The sequence below is a fragment of the Schistocerca nitens genome, chromosome 3 (assembly GCF_023898315.1).
Source record: "Schistocerca nitens isolate TAMUIC-IGC-003100 chromosome 3, iqSchNite1.1, whole genome shotgun sequence".
Taxonomy (NCBI): domain Eukaryota; kingdom Metazoa; phylum Arthropoda; class Insecta; order Orthoptera; family Acrididae; genus Schistocerca; species Schistocerca nitens.
The window spans coordinates 954,246,608-954,266,399 of record NC_064616.1 but is presented as its reverse complement, the minus strand read 5'-3'; positions in this window follow the sequence as shown (position 1 = coordinate 954,266,399).

The following is a 19,792-nucleotide window of genomic DNA, read 5'->3' as shown; positions in this document are numbered from 1 at the left end:
GCTGAAATGTTCGCCTTTCAAGCTGCTTATCGAAAAAAAGTCAAGAAAGTTCCACTCAGGGTGAAAATGCACTTCAAACCTGATGTGACGACATCTTTATCCCTGATCCAACAAGTTTCTACAGGCACAGAATCGGCAAGCTGCCTGAGCATTGTCAGGCTCATTTAGATAATGCGATACAATATACTATTGTTGATTAATGTCTTTCTGATGTTTATAGATCTGTTCATTAAAACAATGGAAAACGTTATTAAAATATGCACTGTTCTAACTCAAATGAAACTCAAATTAACACGATAGCTTTACCGCGAAAGTCTCAAATGGTTCAAATGGCTCTGAGCACTATGGGACTCAACTGCTGTGGTCATAAGTCCCCTAGAACTTAGAACTAATTAAACCTAACTAACCTAAGGACATCACACACATCCATGCCCGAGGCAGGATTCGAACCTGCGACCGTAGCAGTCGCACGGTTCCGGACTGCGCGCCTAGAATCGCGAGACCACCGCGGCCGGCTCGCGAAAGTCTGTTTTAATAAAATATGAACTATCTCTAACATGTGTGTGCTTGTGTCAGCATGGCTTAGTAAGATATTACTAATTCTGGTCTTCAAAACCGAATGTGTTTATGTGCTATCCTGTGTAACAATGAAATAGAATGAATATGTGGAATTTCATAAATAAAATAAGTGAACTATCTATATTGATTTTAGATCTGGCTGCTTGTACCTCTGCCACAAAATGTCTCAAAGTGAATAACTGACAATTAAAGTAGCCCTTACTTGACAAGCATCCACGTTACCTCACAACTAGCGGAATTCCCCAGTATTGTGCTCTCTCATATTGCTACAGTTCAGTGTTGGCTAGGACAATTAAGCATGCAAAATAAAAGATGAGATTCATTGCTATTTCCACGTAGAATGACTTTCCTGGACTGAAATTCATACGTTGATAACTTTACTTCACATGTTATGAGAAAATAACTCTGATTAACTAATGGCAATGAAACGAATATATCAAGTCAATTTTGTAGGCTAATTCTTAGTCAGAGAAAACACCAGCCCTGCTTGGTGTACGAAGTGACTACCGTTCGTGTCTTGAAGATGTTTCCTCCGAGCGCCGAAATACCCTAAGCATATATCAAAGATTATTATTTCCGTTTCTGTAAATGAGTTTTCGACTACAGCGTCGTAATTAATAATATTCAGATGGGCCGATCTCAAACTACACTCAGGCTCATAAATTAAGGATAATGCTGATACATGGTGAAACAACGCTCTGGTGAGCGATTTGTGGGTTTAAATCACCTCGGGATATGGCATTGCGGTGCATTTGACCTGTGGTCGTCGCACGGTGGCGCTGGCAGGAGTTCACATTCGCAGAGGTGTGTTGGTGCGTGTCAGAGTACGGTGCAGCGAGAAAGTGTGCAGACGTTTTCAGACGTCCTAATGGTAACTGTGTGTTGAAAATAGCTCAAGGAAAACATATTGATGACGTTATGAGGGGTAGAATGCTATGTCGACTGGAGGCTGGTGAAACACAGCAGGTCGTACCACGGGCCCTCCGTGTGCCACGAAGTGTGATCTCAAGATTATGGCAACGGTTCCAGCAGACAGGAAACGTGTCCAGGCGCTACAGTACGGGTCGTCCACAGAGTGCAACACCACAAGAAGACCGATATCTCACCATCAGTGCCCGCAGACGCTACGGAGTACTGCAGGTAGCCTTGCTCGGGACCTTACCACAGCCACTGGAACAGTTGTCTCCAGACACACAGTTTACAGTCGACTGAACAGACATGGTTTATTCGCCCGGAGACCTGAAAGGTGCATTCCACTGACTCCTGTCACAGGAGAGCCCGTAAAGCCGGGTGTCAAGAACACAGTACATGATCATTGCAACAGTGGTCCCAGGTTATGTTCACGGACGAGTCCAGGTATAGTCTGAACAGTGATTCTCGCCGGGTTTTCACCTGGCGTGAACCAGGAACCAAATACCAACCTCTTAATATCCTTGACAGGGACCTGCATGGAGGTCGTGGTGTGATGGTGTGGGCTGGGATTATGATTGGTGCACGTACACTACTGAGTGTTTTTGACTGAGGAACTGTATCAGGTCACGTTTATCGGGACGTCATTTTGCACCAGTATGTCCGCCTTTTCAGGGGTGCAGTGGCTCCCACCTTCCTCCTGATGGATGATAAATCACGGCCCAACCGAGCTGTCATCGTGGAGGAGTACCTTGAAACAGAAGATATCAGGCGAATGGAGTGGCCTGCCTGTTCTCCAGACCTAAACCCCATCGAACACGTCTGCGATGCTCTCGGTCGACGTATCGCTGCACGTCTTTAAACCCCTAGGACACTTCAGGAGCTCCGACAGGCACTGGTGCAAGAATGACAGGCTATACCCCAGCAGTTGCTTGACCACCTGAGCCAGAGTATACCAACCCGTTGTGCGGCCTGTGTACGTGTGCATTGTGATCATATCCCATATTGATTTCGGGGTACATGCGCAGGAAACAGTGGCGTTTTGTAGCACATGCGTTTCGGGACGATTTTCTCAACTTATCACCAATACCGTGGACTTACAGACCTGTGTCGTGTGTGTTCTCTATGTGCCTGTGCTATTAGCGCCAGTTTTGTGTAGTGCCACGTTGTGTGGCACCACACTCTGCAGTTACCTTAATTTATGAGCATGAGTGTAAATGACACAAATCGGCAACTGTCACAATTATTTGTGTTCTTCTGTCTTACGTGTACTGAAACTAAAATCTCATCGCCAGACTTGCTTCACATTTTTGGAACATCTCCAGCAGTTATACTGTAAACGTTACGAACATAAAAATCGTCCTTTTTATAACAACAGACTTGAAAAGTATTCCTTCTTGAGGTCGAAATCAGAGGCACTATCCATGAAAGACAAACATACAAATGAAGAGACAACAACACAGCATCGACTGCAAAACGTGTTATCTACAGATAGACTTCGTAAGATACGAATAACATGAAGTTCCAGATCAAGGAAGGCTACTATGCATGAAACTACAAGAAATGGCAAAAAATTCAATCTCTAAATTCAGTTGAAATTTAAATTACTGAATGTATGTAGCACAACTTCCATTCCAGCTTCCGCTAACGCGAAAGGAGAAGTATTTATTTTTACGAACTGGAACAAGGAATACGAAACGCTGACAGTATTGTCTAGCATAATTATTCTTGAGTAAAGGTGCCATTCAGTATATAAATACTGAAAGAAATATACATATCGTCTGTTGTTATGAATAACATGTATAGGCTACTGAATGTTTGCCAATAAAAGCGAAAAGCACCTATGTTGAAGATGTGCAGTGTACTTAAGACTGAGAGGCGTACTGCAAGTGGAAATTCTCGTTTAAAAGGCCCTTTTCGCTTTTCTTGGCAAAGCATCATCAGTAGTTAGAATTTAAACATCACGATTAGATGACAGTAACAACTACACGACCTGGATGTTATGGGTACTCAGAGAATAGAATGTGTTGGTGGAGTGCGACTCACCTGTTCTGAATGTCGTATGTGATTGTGCACTTAATTTAACGCCGCCTACCTAGGTAAACATGGAGTGGTGGTGGTTATGCTTGTTATGACCAACAACTCTGATTGAACTCCACCTATATCATCCTGATACACAAGCTAGGATAGACTGTGGACTGATGTGTGACTATGAACATTTTCCTTGATATGGTGCCTCGTGTTACCCGCAAGAACAAGCAATTAATGGCACCAAAAACTCCAAATATTAGAGGGAAAACACCACACAGTCTGCTCAATGTAATATATTTAACAGCTCTCTCATTGGCACCAAGTAGGCACAGAGTTCATTCTTATGGTAAATACATAAATTCTGCATATATTTGCTTACCGAATAACCATCTGCTATGCAAATGAAATCACAGTCACTATATAGGTTCTGTATGCTACAGTTAGTGAAGTAATCAGCTTGCTGCAATGTTGCTTCTACTGTCCTGAGATACACTGATCAGCGAGAACATTATGACCACCTTCCTAATAGCTGGTATGTCCCCCTTCAGCACGGACTAAAGCGGCGACGCGTCGTGGCATCGAAGCAATGACGCCTTGTTAGGTCGCTGGAGGAAGTTGGCACCACATCTAAACACACGTCACCTAATTTTCTTAAATTACGGGGAGGTTTGTGATGAGCTGTGTCACCACATTCAGTCACATCCCAGATGTGTTCCACTTGGTTCAGGTCTGGAGAGTTGAGAGGGCAGCACGTCAACTGTAACTAACCGCTCTGTTAATCGAATTGCTCCTTCACACATCTTGACTTGTGACATGGCGCATTATCTTGCTGAAAAATTCCACTGCCGTCAGGAAACTTGATCGTCATGAAGGTTCCAAAATGGCTCTGAGCACTATGGGACTCAACATCTTAGGTCATAAGTCCCCTAGAACTTAGAACTACTTAAACCTAACTAACCTAAGGACATCACACACACCCATGCCCGAGGCAGGATTCGAACCTGCGACCGTAGCAGTCCCGCGGTTCCGGACTGCAGCGCCAGAACCGCTAGACCACCGCGGCCGGCCGTCATGAAGGGCTGTATGTGGTCTGCAGCCACTGTACGATACTCTTTGGCCGTCATGGTGACATGCATGAGCTTTATTCGACCTAGGGATGCCCATGTGAATGTTCCCCAGAGCATAATGAGGCCGCCGTGATCTTGTCTCCGTCCTGCAGTACAAGTGTCAAGGTGCTGTTTCCCTGGAAGATGACGGATTCTCGCCCTCCCATCGACATGATGAAGACGGTATCAGGATTCATCAGACCATGCAACGCTCTGCCACTGCGTTAATGTCCAATGCCGATAGTAACGTGCCATGGGCGTTGAAGAACGGAAACGTTCGATGACTTCTATGCAGAATACTCGTATTTATCTTAATTACATATCTTCAGAACAACCGCAGAATACACGGTCAAAAAAGATGATAAGAAGCAGTATAAATCCGCGTTCTGTATCATAATTTATGAGACATCGATAATGGGTATGTTGGATGGAGGGCGGCAGAGGGCGTGAAGCATGCTGTAACATAACATTTGTTTATAGCCTCGGTAATGGGATGACAGTTCTTCGACAGAAATTAAGTCGTTGGCACAAAGATGCGAGGGTAGAGCATTTTTCAGCGATTAACTGGCATATACTTGGACTGTGTTGTGCACAGGGTGACGGGTTTCGATGCTATTCTCCCACTGGTTAGCAATTCTTTCACAGGTAGAAATTAAGTATGGCCTATATGCTGATGTAATGTTAGTCTGGCGTATATATCAACAGCATATGGCTAGACTATGCAAATTCTACAGCTGTCTCCCTATCTGTACGCCGCAATGGAACTCGATAATTCACATATGACAATTGTGGTACTCTACAGGCTTCGTTAATATTAAAACGTTAGGGACTAAATTGATAACTCTCAGCTGAAGCGAAGCATAGAACCTCAACACCACGCTCAGCTCGGGGCAACTGTTGTTATTTCGGGTTCTCTTTGTCTTCTTATGTAAACTGCACGTTGAAAAGCCTTTAAACAAAGGCGCTTTTCGCTTCTATTGATAAACTATCAGCATCTGACACATTTTAATCATAACAAGCAGAGAATACGTATCTTTCTTTTAGTGTTTATGGACAGAACGATAGATTTAATCAAGGCTTATTTATTCTAGACATTATTGTCAGCGTTTCAGGTTCCTCCTTCGACTTTCTAATAAGAAACGATTCTCCTTTGATGTTAACAGAAGCTGGAATCGAAGTTGCACTGCATACATTCAATGGTTTAAATTTCAGCATAATTATGAGCCTGCACCTTCTGTCATTTCTCCTACACAGTAGCATTTCTTGATTTTCTACATCATGTTATTCGTAGCTTGCGAATCTTTGCTGTGATACTACATTTTGCAACCACTAGGGTGTTTTTGTCTCTTCATTTGCGTGCCTGTCTTTCATGCAGAGTACAATGACGTCAATCTCAAGAAATATGTTCTCCAAGTCTGTTATTATGAAAAAGATGTGTTGCCTCTCATAACGTTCACAGAATAACTACTGTACATGTTACAAAATGTGAAACATGTGTGGCGATGAGCTTTTAGTTTCAGTACACTTAAGACCGAAAAATACAAATAGTTGTGACTGTTAATGATACGTATTGTTTAGCTGTAGTCGGCGCATCTCTCTATTAATAGTTCAAAAAATGGTTCAAATGGCTCTGAGCACTATGGGACTTAACTTCTGAGGTCATCAGTTCCCTAGAACGTAGAACTACTTAAACCTAACTAACCTAAACACACCACACACATCCATACCCGAGGCAGGATTTGAACCTGCGACCGTAGCGGTCGCTCGGTTCCAGACTGAAGCGCCTAGAACGGCTCGTTCGCCCCGGCCGGCCTGTATTATTAGTGACGACGCTCTAGTCGATAAAGCCACTTACCGAAATGCAAATAAGGTTCACTGACATAATATGCTTCGGATATTTCGGCGCTCGACCGCTACGTCTTTGAGACACGAACTGCATTCACTTCCTGGACCGCTCAACGCACGTATCTTACTGTTAGAAGCGTAACTGACTCTTGGCATCAATGTAGGATATGAAACTTCCTGGCAGATTAAAACTGTGTGCCCGACCGAGACTCGAACCTGGGACCTTTGCCTATCGCGGGCAAGTGCTCTACCAACTGAGCTACCAAAGCACGACTCACGCCCGGTACTCACAGCTTTACTTCTGCCAGTATCTCGTCTACCACCTTCCAAACTTTACAGAAGCTCTCCTGCGAACCTTGCAGAACTAGCACTCCTGAATGAAAGGATATTGCGGCGACATGGCTTAGCCACAGCCTGGGGGATGATTCCAGAACGAGATTTTCACTCAAGGTCCCGAGTTCGAGTCTCGGTCGGGCACACAGTTTTAATCTGCCAGGAAGTTTCATATCAGCGCACACTCGGCTGCAGAGTGAAAATCTCATTCTGGAATGTAGGATATGTTTGGCAACCCTGTGACCGACAAGCTACTTTCTTGATGACACAGAATTAGCCTGTAAAATTCACTTAAGATATTTGTATCATTTTCATTAAATAATTAGAATTATTTTCACTTAAGTTCTGAAATAAACTTATCAGTTAATGGTTTTGAGTCCAGGAAAGTCAATATAAGTGGAAACTGTAATTAATCTCATACCTTACTTTGCGACGCTATCTTTCCTGGTCACCACTGGAGCAATAAAGTATATCACAATGTTTGAGTATTCCATTAGCTGTGAGGTAAGATGGTCGCCTGTCAAGTGGGGTTGCTTTGGTTCCTGTCCTTAGGTCTTGTTGCAGGATACATTTCTAGCCTTTTCGCGATAGAATTGCAAGGACTCAGATTGAAAATCGACGAGGAAATTTTATTTCATTTATGCAAATTTCCGTATTACCTCATTTTGATACATGACAGCAAGTAAACACAGACTGTTTCGAAGTCCTGAATGAGTAATTTCTTACTAATTCATGCTGATATAGGCATGCTCCTGATACAGATAGTGTATGTTTTATTAAAACAGACTTTCATTGTAAAGATTTCGTGGTAATATGAATTTAATTTGAATTAGATCATTGCATATTTTAATAGCATTGTCCATTATTGTATTGAACACGACAGTCAACAACAGAGAGAAATTAAGAATTAACAGTATACTCTCTCGCATTTTCTGAAACAGTTTGACAACACTCAGAAAGTTAACCGATTCTACACTTGGTGAAATCTACTGGAACCGAGTTAAAGATCTCATAAAACGAGGTTTCAAGTAGGTTTTCGTCCCGAGAGGAATTTTTCTGAGTGTCTTCCAATAAGGAACTAGAAAGGTCAACATTTGATGGGGAAGGGGAAGGAAATCGACCACGTCCTTTCAAAGGAACAGTGCTGGCATTTGCCTGAAACTATTTGGGAAAATCACAGAAAACCTAAATCGGAAGCTGGCCTTAACTGTCGTTGTCCGGGTTGCGAATACAGTGCGCTACCCAATGTGCTACCTCCCACGGTTGAGGCCGGAATTCCAGAGAGATAAATGCGTGTGGGATGACTTTACCGACTACTGGATAGTTTTTTTTAATGAAATTGGCAAAGTGCATTAACCTGCAATATCAACACACGAAGAAGTTTTGCAGGTCGCTTTTCGTACACTATGACCAATATCTGTCTTAGCTGTTGGCAAACAATACCATCTGCCGTATTCTATACCCTGGGGAGGTTTTCATATCACACAAAGACCTTTTGAGCCATTAGAGGCAAAATATTATGTTAATAATGTCCTCTGCTCGAGTATGTGCCTTTCGTCAGGGATCAGCCATTAATACTTCTTTAGAAGTAAATGTGCAGACATTATAACTAGTCACTTGGCTCGGAGCACTATGGGACTTAACTTCTGAGGTCATCAGTCCCCAAGAACTTAGAACTACTTAAACCTAAGGACAGCACACACATCCATGCCCGAGGCACGGTTCGAACCTGCGACTGTAGCGCCTAGAACCGCTAGGCCACCCCGACCGGCATTAATTGTCACCCGTTTGATTTTTGTTGATATAAATTAGAGCGTGCAGTAATACTGCTCGCGACTTCGAGACCTTGCCTATTGAATTCAATGTCTAACGACGCTTAAATGGTAGTACTTCATCATGCAGGTCTGTTACCGAGGCTTCCTGAATGAGCAGATTCATTCATGCCAGACCGATCTTTCTTGAAGCAAAAAATTCTTGTCTGACGTGTTTTGCCAGAAGCATTCACTCTACACGCAATACAAAAGTTCAGAATTGCCACTACTGTCTCCAGCCCTCTACTAACGCCAAAGTAAACAGTACGTCGCAAATGTTAGACCTTTCTCCAATTGCGATTATTTTTCATCACACATGAACAAATTTCGTAAATTTTTGACATGCAAACTCCCAATCGTAACTGCGAGCAAAATATGAGGACTTCAAATAGGAAAATAACAGTTGACAAATACAATTATAGGATCGCGCTACATTCACCTGGTCGGAGCCGTTCGACGCTGGTGCTGGGCGGGGTACGGCCGGTAGTTGATAGCTGCTGTGGGATGAGGAAACTCTCGAGCGTAAATTATTCCGATCTTGACGCAGCGACGAACTGTTTGGCAGAAATGTTTCTCGAACTTTATCCTACAGAGTTTGATGAGAAAATGAAAAGAATTACGTTTGAGATTGCATGAGGCTAATAATCTTAACAGCAATCCGATTTAAAGAAGCTATGGAATTATGAAGACGTGAACGAGTGACTTTATAATTACAGCGCACGAAGCTTACCACTTTTCTTACCGCTAGATCACTAGCAGTACGTTTTCATAAAAGCACGAAAAGACTGACAGAACTTCCTAATACATACCAGCTGGGAAAAAATTTATGGATTTGAGATCGTGGTCCAAGAAACTCGTCTGTTACTGACGTTTCGTCCAGGACTGTGCTGGGTATCCTCAGAGGCGCTCCGCCGCTGATCTTGCCGACTTACCGGTCGGACGTCAGAGAGCAACATATATACTGTAGTAAAGAGGGCGTGGTCGAAGTAACACGGGCTGATCAAAGATAATCCTTGTCGAAAGTAAAACTGAACTATCGATTGTCGTCTTGCCAAAGATAAAATTGTGTAGCGATTCTGCAGAGCTACTGTCTATACGTAGCTAAGTTTCATTGCCTCCTCTATCGTCTTAAAATTATCAGAATGCTTATAAATTTCAATGGCTTCTCTACATAGTTATGGATAATTATATAACGTTGTAGATAAAATTTCTGTTTCAGAAAACTTTACTTCAAGGTTTCCTGACTTAAGAACGTGCTCTGCTACAACTGATTTCTCTATTTTCCTAGTCAGCAAAGACTTTTGCGTTCATATAGCCGTGTATTTACGCTCCTCTTGGTAGTTCCAATATAAACTTTACCACAAGTACACGAAATTCGGTATATACCACATGTCGACAGAGGATTAAGTAGGAATAATTAACATTTGTCATTTTGGAAATGATGGTGGTAGCAGGGATTGTCTGCACCAAAGTATTGTTGGCGTGAGAGACCGCACATTGATATAATATTAAAAAGGGCGGGAGAGGCCGCGTATGGATACAGTTTAAGAAAAGAGCGGGAAAGACCGCGCATTGATACATTTTGTAATAGTAGCAGGGATTGTGTGCACCAGAAAGCATTGTTGGCGGGAGAGACCGCACTTTAGTATTCGTAGGAAGTCAGTAGTAAGCGAAATGTGAAGCGAGTCGGTGGCAGGTCTGAAGCGAGAGGTTGAGAGGAGCGGTGTGCCTGCCAGCCAGCAGCTATGGTTCAAATGGTTCAAATGGCTCTGAGCACTATGGGACTCAACATCTTAGGTCATAAGTCCCCTAGAACTTAGAACTACTTAAATCTAACTAAAGACATCACACACACCCATGCCCGAGGCAGGATTCGAACCTGCGACCGTAGCAGTCCCGCGGTTCCGGACTGCAGCGCCAGAACCGCACGGCCACCGCGGCCGGCTCGCCACCAGCTATGATTTACAAGAAATTATAAACGGATGTACAGAGACATCAGCTAACTATTATTATAAGATGAACTAATATTATTGAATTATTTTTTTTAGAAGCTCAAGACTACTGAAGGTATGTTTGCGTAATGCTAGTTGTAAGATTATTGTAAAAAGTAAGTCCCATTTGAACGTTTGTAAAATCATTTCATTACCAACAGTAAATATTTGAAGAATCGTTTTCTGAATAAAATTAATTTTTGCCAGCAGTATTGCATTACTGATTATAATCCATCCCAAAAACCATCGACGTAAAACTTTGCAAAATTTTATTGTTGTCAAAAAAAAGTTTAACTATGAATTACGTAACTTCAATCAAATTAATTAAAGAATAAAGTCAGCTTTGCTATTAAAGAATAACGTCAGCTTTGGTAATAAATACAGCCTCTTATTATGGCAGCCCACCAGCAGCTAATAGAGTAAAGTAAAACAGAGTAAGTATATTCGTGTCGCAGTTCGATGTAGCAGTCAGATGGCGATCCAGTAACAGTAAAAAAGGTAAGGAACAGTTTAGGGTTATTGCAGGTAACGACTGAGGACCAAGACGACGACACATTCTATGTTTCGTCGAAATAATCAGCTAATCACTTTTAATAAGCAGCATTTAAATTTGTATGCGAGGATTGCACTTATAATTATTGAGAAAGAGAAATAATTTCAATGGGAAGATTTCATTTGTTATTATGAAGCAAGAGATATAAATCCGAAGGGAAGGTTTCATATGTTATTGTAGAAGGGAAGGTTGCGTAACAAAAGAGATATAGAGGAGACCGGAAGGTTTCAAGGGTGGCTATGAGATTGGTAGAACGGCGCAGGAGTTCTCTGAACGGTTTCAAACGGCTACAACGATTCACATATTGTCCCGATAAATGATCGGCACCCAAAACACCCGCTCCAGTGGCGGGTATGATTACGTTTATCCGGCTGGACGCAAGAGTCATGATGCATCACCTCGTGCTGCTGAGAATACGATGCGGATGATTGCTTCCTTTTGACTCCCGCCCGTGACGAGGAAAATCACTTTTCACGGAGTATACAAAAGAAGCAACCCCTTAATCTTCGTTCCTTTTATAATATTGAAATATTTAAATTAAGTTTTTTTCATGACTGTGTGAACATTTTCAAAAATTCTTTATATAGCGGTCAAGACGTTGTGGTAATGTGATAATGGAAATAACTTTTTGTCCTTGTTTGAAACAGAGAGTCAGGAGGTGTGATTAATAATCAGTTGGTTGTATATGGTGTGTCTACTGTTTTCAAAGAATACAAAAAAGTAGTTAGCGTTGGTAGCTATACATCGTTGGGTCCCGGGTCCGATTATTGGTCGGGTAGGAGATTTTCTTCGCTCGGGCACTTAAGATGTTCTAATCATTTCACCTCATCCTCATCGACGCCCAAGTCACTGAAGTGGCGTCCAGGCGGCTGATGCCAATAATGCCATTCACTTCATTTTTGGTGGCAGTGACGATAAAATGTTACTTTTACCTTATGGCAATGACAGACACACTCATCTGACTGCTTCTTTTATTTATCAAGCACTATTATTTCTCCCCTTCCACAAAATTTTTGCTCCCTACTGCTCTACGTGGAATATGGAATATATTTCACCTCTGTACGTCACATCATCCTTTTGGTTAATGTTTTCTACAAATTCCTTTCTTCGTCGGTCCTGTGAATCTCAGTCTCACTTATTTAGTAAAAAAAAAAAAAAAAGTAGCACAATCGGTAGAGCACTTGCCTGCGAAAGGCAAATGTCCCGAGTTCGAGTCTCGGTCCGGCACACCGTTTTAATCAGCCAGTATAGTTTCATAAGAGGGCACACGCCGCTGTCGAGTGAAAATTTAACTCAAGGTAGCCCAATTACAAAATTTTATTTATTTATTTATTTTTGGCAGCGTTTAAACTCTATCTCGATTTCCAAGCTACATTGCGTTATACAGCATCGGTGCATTGCATTTTAAGACTTAAAGTCACTTTCAAAATGTTTATAAGCGTCATGTAGAGAAAATACGGCTGAGTGCGTCCTACGTGGACCTCCTGGTAGTTGAGGTAGCTCAACGTATGCAAAAGCTGCGGACTGCCCACCACCGGCAAGCTTACGTGTGGCGCGGACACGTTTTGCTGCTCCCTTTCATTATGACGTTATCTTACACCAACGCAAATTCTGCTCTTTCATTTGTCACGTGTTCCGGCGAGGCAGCATCTACGTTTCGTGTTCCAAATTACGGTGAGCGCTGTCCACTGCGGTCCTTTGTAAAAACGCATTGCCGCAACGGCGAACTTGGAACCGCGACCTACGCATACAAGGACTGAAAATTACCAACAGCATCCACACTGCTGTTCATGATCCATTGGAATAACCATGAAATAGAGATCCAGGAAGCTGAAACGTGCTTTCCTTCTGAAGATGAAGCAAACTAATACCTCTCTTTTTTGAAAATGGTTACTATACAAAATTTGTATTATTCGCTCTCTTGACTATTTATTTCCAAGTTTACTGTCGTCAATGGTCAGAAAAGTTTATTTAACTTAACTTCAATCGCTTATTGACACGTTTGTACTACCGCCTACCACTGTTCTGGATTTCTTGCTGCTAAAACTGGTCGCGTGACTTGACGTATTAAACGTGGGGCTCCAGCGTACCCAAAAATAGATTCTTAATACGTATATTTAATTTGATTCTTCTGCTCTTCTTCGTGAACTAGGGAGAATCGGTTTTTCGTCGTAATAGAAGTGTACTATGTCCGGATGTTCCATTGAAACCAAGCCTGTAAATAAGAAGACTGATTTAACAAACCGCCAGTGATGTAGCCAATAGTGAAGTTTCGAGCTTTATAATTGTCTTTATTCTTATACTGAAAAATCTCAGTTACGGCATCACAGCAACCCAATGGTAAAGCTGACTGAATAAACTTCGTTGATTCATTACTGTTTAAATTTATTTGTTCTTATCCACTCCTGATTTCATTGTAAATTCGTTTCTTGTTTCTGGTCTCTTCTCATTATTAGCAGTCCGCAGCTCGTGGTCGTGCGGTAGCGTTCTCGCTTTCCACGCCCGGGTTCCCGGGTTCGATTCCCGGCGGGGTCAGGGATTTTCTCTGCGTCGTGATGACTGGGTGTTGTGTGCTGTCCTTAGGTTAGTTAGGTTTAAGTAGTTCTAAGTTCTAGGGGACTGATAACCATAGATGTTAAGTCCCATAGTGCTCAGAGTCATTTGAACCATTTTTTTTCATTATTAGTACATAGAGGATAGTTACATGAAATAATTAGTTTCTTATTCAAGCTGTAATTCCCTAAACGTAGTTATTCACTGAATAATTCACCGATTGCTGATGTCAATAGTATTCTTAGTTCCAATGGAAACACTTTATATAAAGGATTATTTATAATTTACGATACCTGTAAGCAATGTGCCCATCAGAATACTCTGATGCTTAAAATTTCTTATTTCATAATTCACATAGCTCATTTAAGAGCCCACATTTTCCACTTATGTTCCCATCTTAAAATGAAATTATTTTCTACATTTCGTACCACAGTTTTCTAGCTCTGATTTTTCTGCTTCATGAATGTATACATTAGATAAAATAGCTTGTTAGGTTTTTGATTAATTAATTTAATATGAATCAAAAACCTGACTTTTTTCCAAACTTTTAAGAGAAATTTTGGGGTAACTGTGCGCATTAAAACTGCCCTCAAAAAACTGTATGTTTAAGTTTCTCATTGGTTATTTAAACATCTATTAATTGAGCAAACTTACTTCACTTCTTGTTGTACCTTAGACCCTTTTACTATTTTTCTTAATATCTAAAATTCAGTGGAAGTTGCTTAATATTTTACCGATTTATAATTTGTGTTAATATGTGTGTATAAGTAGGCGTCACACACAAAGTGTGAACCGTTCAGCGCCAAACCGTTGAAATGTGAAGTTACTCAGTCAGTCATAAGTACGCAGTCAAAATTTGAATATCTAAATATGTCTAATGCCAACAGGTAAAAAATACACAAACACATCGATAATCTTATAACTATATATAGACTAAGATGGTATCTGTTCTTTCGAACATGTCCGAAAGAACAGATATCATCTTAGTCTATATACAGTTAAGGCTCACCGGCCACTTGTCCATCTTCTTCTTCTGTGCGAATGCACAAACAGTACCCGAACCCTTACGGAAATGGGCAGTGCGCCGCGAGTAATGAGTATAATGGGTGGGGGCACTACGAATGTAGTGCGGGACAATACGTTGAGAATGTGGGTTTCGCGGGAGGCGTGCCAGAATAAATCCCTGCAGTCTCCCTATCTCTGTGTCCTCGGTGGCTCAGATGAATAGAGCGTCTGCCATGTATGCAGGAGTTCCCGGGTTCGAGTCCCGGTCGGGGCGCATATTTTCATCTGTCCCCGTTGACGTATGTCAACGCCTGTAAGCAGCTAAATGTGATCATTTCATTGTAACCTTACAACTACCTATTATGATTATTAGTCACATGGAAAGTTCTAAAGCAATCGTCCGCAAACCAAGGTATAGCGCATTGAAACTACGCTCACAAATTCCCCGGTGACAAGAAACCACCACAGCTCGTCTGAACCTGAATATAAACCCTGAAAAACTGTCCAACGTACCGGCGGAAACCGCTCGCTGCAAAAATGTGCCGCATCAGAGCGCAGCTCTCCGTTCCTATTTGTCTGCATCTCCGCACCACTTCTAGCGGCTTGTCATGCTACGGTAACCATTCTACATTTACATAAGAGCGCGTTTAGTCCGACAGATTATTTGAGCAGCCAGATATTCAAAACAAGCCCCACAGACCGCTGATGGTATTGGTACCTCGCACTGCGCGTTATTCGTTCGAGAAATGAACAGAATTTCAATAAAAGTTAATTTAAGTGATTTACAACTCTGTTAACACGTTGGCTGCTGTGAGGCCGCCGGTGGACGCAGCAGAGATTCTTTCCTGACGATGTGTGATCACAGGCGGCCACGAGGTCCTGTCTTTTTGGTACACTATACTCGTATATTTGGATTTTCTATAAAACTGTAAAAACGATTGTTCAAAACGTTGAGCAAAATATTGTACGTGGTTTCCAGGACATCGTCGTCAACTCAGTAATGAAATACGAATCAATGTACACTACTGAATGCCACGCGGGATTAGCCGAGCTGTCTAAGGGGCTGCAGTCATGGACTATGCGGCTGGTCCCGGCGGAGGTTCGAGTCCTCCCTCGGGCATGGGTGTGTGTGTGTATGTCCTTAGGATAATTTAGGTTAAGTAGTGTGAAATCTTAGGGACTGATGACCTGAGCAGTTAAGCCCCATAAGATTTCACACACGTTTTTTTACACTACTGAACAATGTACTGCACAAAACATTGTGCAGATTTTGGCCGCTGGCGTGAACCTCTGCTGCGTTCGGTGGCGGCATCGGGGCAGTCAACGTCTTAAAATCTAAATTAAGACACTTGTGCTTATTGTGCGAATGCTGTCTGCACATCAAATGAATTATTACGAATTGTATTAGATGTAGTGTATTCATCATTTGTAACTGGCCTCGGTGCCTAGGCACTACGTCATGGTTAATTATGAAAATGCTACTTATGCTAATATGGATAACTACTCATCATTTCATCCATACTCTACGTTAATTCTGTTTATGCTCTCGTTGCAATACTGCTCTTCACTGTAATATTGTAGCGTTATTGCGATGTCATCACCGCATTGGGATGGTGGATGGGCCGTGCAGTTCTAGGCGCTACAGTCCGGAACCGCGGGACTGCTACGGTCGCAGGTTCGAATCCTGCCTCGGGCATGGATGTGTGTGATGTCCTTAGGTTAGTTAGGTTTAAGTGGGACTGATGACCAAAGATGTTAAGTCCGATAGTGCTCAGAGCCATGTTTTTGATGGTGGATGCCATATACACGTATTCCTCAAATACTCTAGTGTGCTTACATCTATGTTGTATATTTTTGGATGTAATGTATTATGTAATAGATACTGCCTTACTTCACCTCAACCGCAGTAGTTAATGTCGGCGTTCAGTCGCTTATGAAGGTCCAACTCAAGCGTCACTCTTCAGTTACACGTGGTGCATCTACCACGATGCAGTCGTTAAAAGGTTGTGTTGGGTACATATTGTGGATAATATCCTCGATTATCTGATGACTTACAGCTAGTTTCCATATCGTGTTTCATTACTTAGTATAAACAAAAATGTTAAAAAGAATAAAGAAATCAAATACTATCCTGTAGCGTGTAGAAGTTTTGGTTTAAGTACTAGATCATAGCCTCGATGCTGGTACGGCGAAATTTGTGTGCCTGCTTTGTTTGCCTTTTACAGTTAATATTTCTGGCAGATAGAGGTGTTGTGTTGGCAGAAGAGCCAACACCGTGTTACTAGTGGAGGCCGAAATGCACGCGTTTCTGCTCACGCAGGCTGGCGTGAGGAGGGAAGAACTATGCTGACGTGAGGTCTGGAACATGACAAGGAATTAGAATTCAGAAAGCGGACGTAATTAGTTTGATACTTAACTTTAATCCACTAATGATGAACGTCGCTCTTGACGGTATATGAGTCACAATATTATCTGTTCAGAATACATTCTTGAATATAGTGATTGTATATGGCGCCTTGCTAGGTCGTAGCAAATGACGTAGCTGAAGGCGATGCTAAACTGTCGTCTCTGAAAATGAGAGCGTATGTAGACAGTGAACCATCACTAGCAAAGTCGGCTGTACAACTGGGGCGAGTGCTAGGGAGGCTGTCTAGACTAGACCTGCCATGTGGTGGCGCTCGGTCTGCAATCACTGATAGTGGTGACACGCGGGTCCGACGTTTACTAACGGACCGCGGCCGATTTAAAGGCTACCACCTAGCAAGTGTGGTGTCTGGCGGTGACACCACAAGAGGCATATTTTGTAGCTCTTCATCAGCGCCCAGTGCCTTTAGCTACGAAAGTACGTCACGCTGCTGGCTATCTCTGCGACATCTTAATCTCTTATACGTCTCTCTCTAGTCCCATAGGTACCTTCCCACTCCGGAGGCTGTAGTACTTGGTAGAATTAATTCCATTCACACCGTATGCAGTTCTTTGCTTGAGAGTTTTTAACGCTGACACTTAAGTCATATGCATGTCAAGGAAAGATGCCTAAACGAAAGATGATACGTGGTCTTAAGAAATAGCATGCAATCCAATTATAGTAATTCAAATATCAATTAAATTTACGCAAGCGTACTGAAAAATTACAGCAACATTCCAATATACTTAGTTCTTGAAAACTTTGTGAGAGACGTACAAGTCTTTGAGTGCACCTTCCATTACAGTTTTTCCATTGCCTATAGGAAGTAATCTGCGGGGTATGTGTTTTAGTTAATCCGAACTTTTCTTTATGATCAGCCATCTCTATTTCATAAACACTCGCTGTCTTGCATGGGATCCATTCTGTCAATTTTTATATGGACTTAGGGGAATTTTCTGCTCGCTCTGAGCTTAGAAACGGAGAGCTGAACAACTGGAATGCAGAGGACATTAGCAAGGGCGTGGGTGTGATCGAGGAACAAGAAGAGGAATCGCGGCAGACGACTCCAGCCCTCTCGCTCATGGCGTATTTGACTCGTAGCGCATGGATGGAACGAGCTTTCCCGCCTAATTCATGGGCGAGAAGTGAGTGTTTCCATTGGTTGCTAAATGTTGACAGTAGCAGAATCGAGTCCTTTTTAGAAAATCTATCAGTTAAAACGGCCGAACGAGCGAAATGTACAGAACGCTTTCTGACACTGGCCGGAATATGCACCAAAAAGTATGTCCTCTTGGGGTGGGGCGAGTTGCGGAGCGGATGCTGGGCAGTTGAAGACAGGCCGAGCTACGGTCTGGACAGGTTGGTGGAGATGGAGTTAGCCAAAGGGACAGGCTGTGCAGTTGTACCACGAGACAATGACACTGAGACGCAATGCCACTGCTTGCTAGCGTACTGCTGATTAGGTCGCGATCAGCTTTTGTTCGTAGTCACAACCGTTTATACCAAACTCTCTCTAAATTGCTTAAATCTTGGCATCTTAAAAATCTGTTGAGAGGCCAGACAAACGTGTGGTTCCTGAAGAGGGGCAGCAGCCTTGTCAGTAGTTGCAGGGGCAACTGTCTGGATGATTGACTGATGTGGCCTTGTAATACTAACCAAAACGGCCTTGCTGTGCTGGTACTGCGACCGGTTGAATGCAAGGGGAAACTACAGCCGTAATTTTTCCCGAGGGCATGCAGCTTTACTGTATGGTTAATGATGATGGCGTCCTCTTGGGCAAAATATTCCGGAGGTAGAATAGTCCCCCATTCGGATCTCCGGGCGGGGACTACTCAAGAGGATGTCGTTATCAGGAGAAAGAAAACTGGCGTTCTAAGGACCGGAGCGTGGAATGTCAGATCCCTTAATCAGGCAGATAGGTTAGAAAATTTAAAAAGGGAAATGGATAGGTTAAAGTTAGATATAGTGGGAATTAGTGAAGTTCGGTGGCAGGAGGAACAAGACTTTTGGTCAAGCGAATACAAGGTTATAAATACAAAGTCAAATAGGGGTAATGCAGGAGTAGGTTTAATAACGAATAAAAAAATAGGAATGCGAGTAAGCTACTACAAACAGCATAGTGAACGCATTATTGTGGCCAAGATAGACACGACGCCCACGTCTACAACAGTAGTACAAGTTTACATGCCAACTAGCTCTGCAGATGACGAAAAAATTGAAGAAATGTATGATGAAATAAAAGAAATTATTCAGATAGTGAAGGGAGATGAAACTTTAATAGTCATGGGTGACTGTAACTCGGTAGTAGGAAAAGGGAGAGAAGGAAACGTAGTAGGTGAATATGGATTGGGGATAAGAAATGAAAGAGGAAGCCGCCTGGTAGAATTTTGCACAGAGCACAACTTAATCATATCTAACACTGGGTTCAAGAATCATAAAAGAAGGTTGCATACATGGAAGAAGCCTGGAGATACTGGCAGGTTTCAGATAGATTATATAATGGTAAGACAGAGATTTAGGAAACAGGTTTTAAATAGTAAGACATTTCCATGGGCAGATGTGGACTCTGACCACAATCTATTGTTTATGAACTGTAGATTAAAACTGAAGAAACTGCAAAAAGGTGGGAATTTAAGGAGATGGGAAGTGGATAAACTGACTAAACCAGAGGT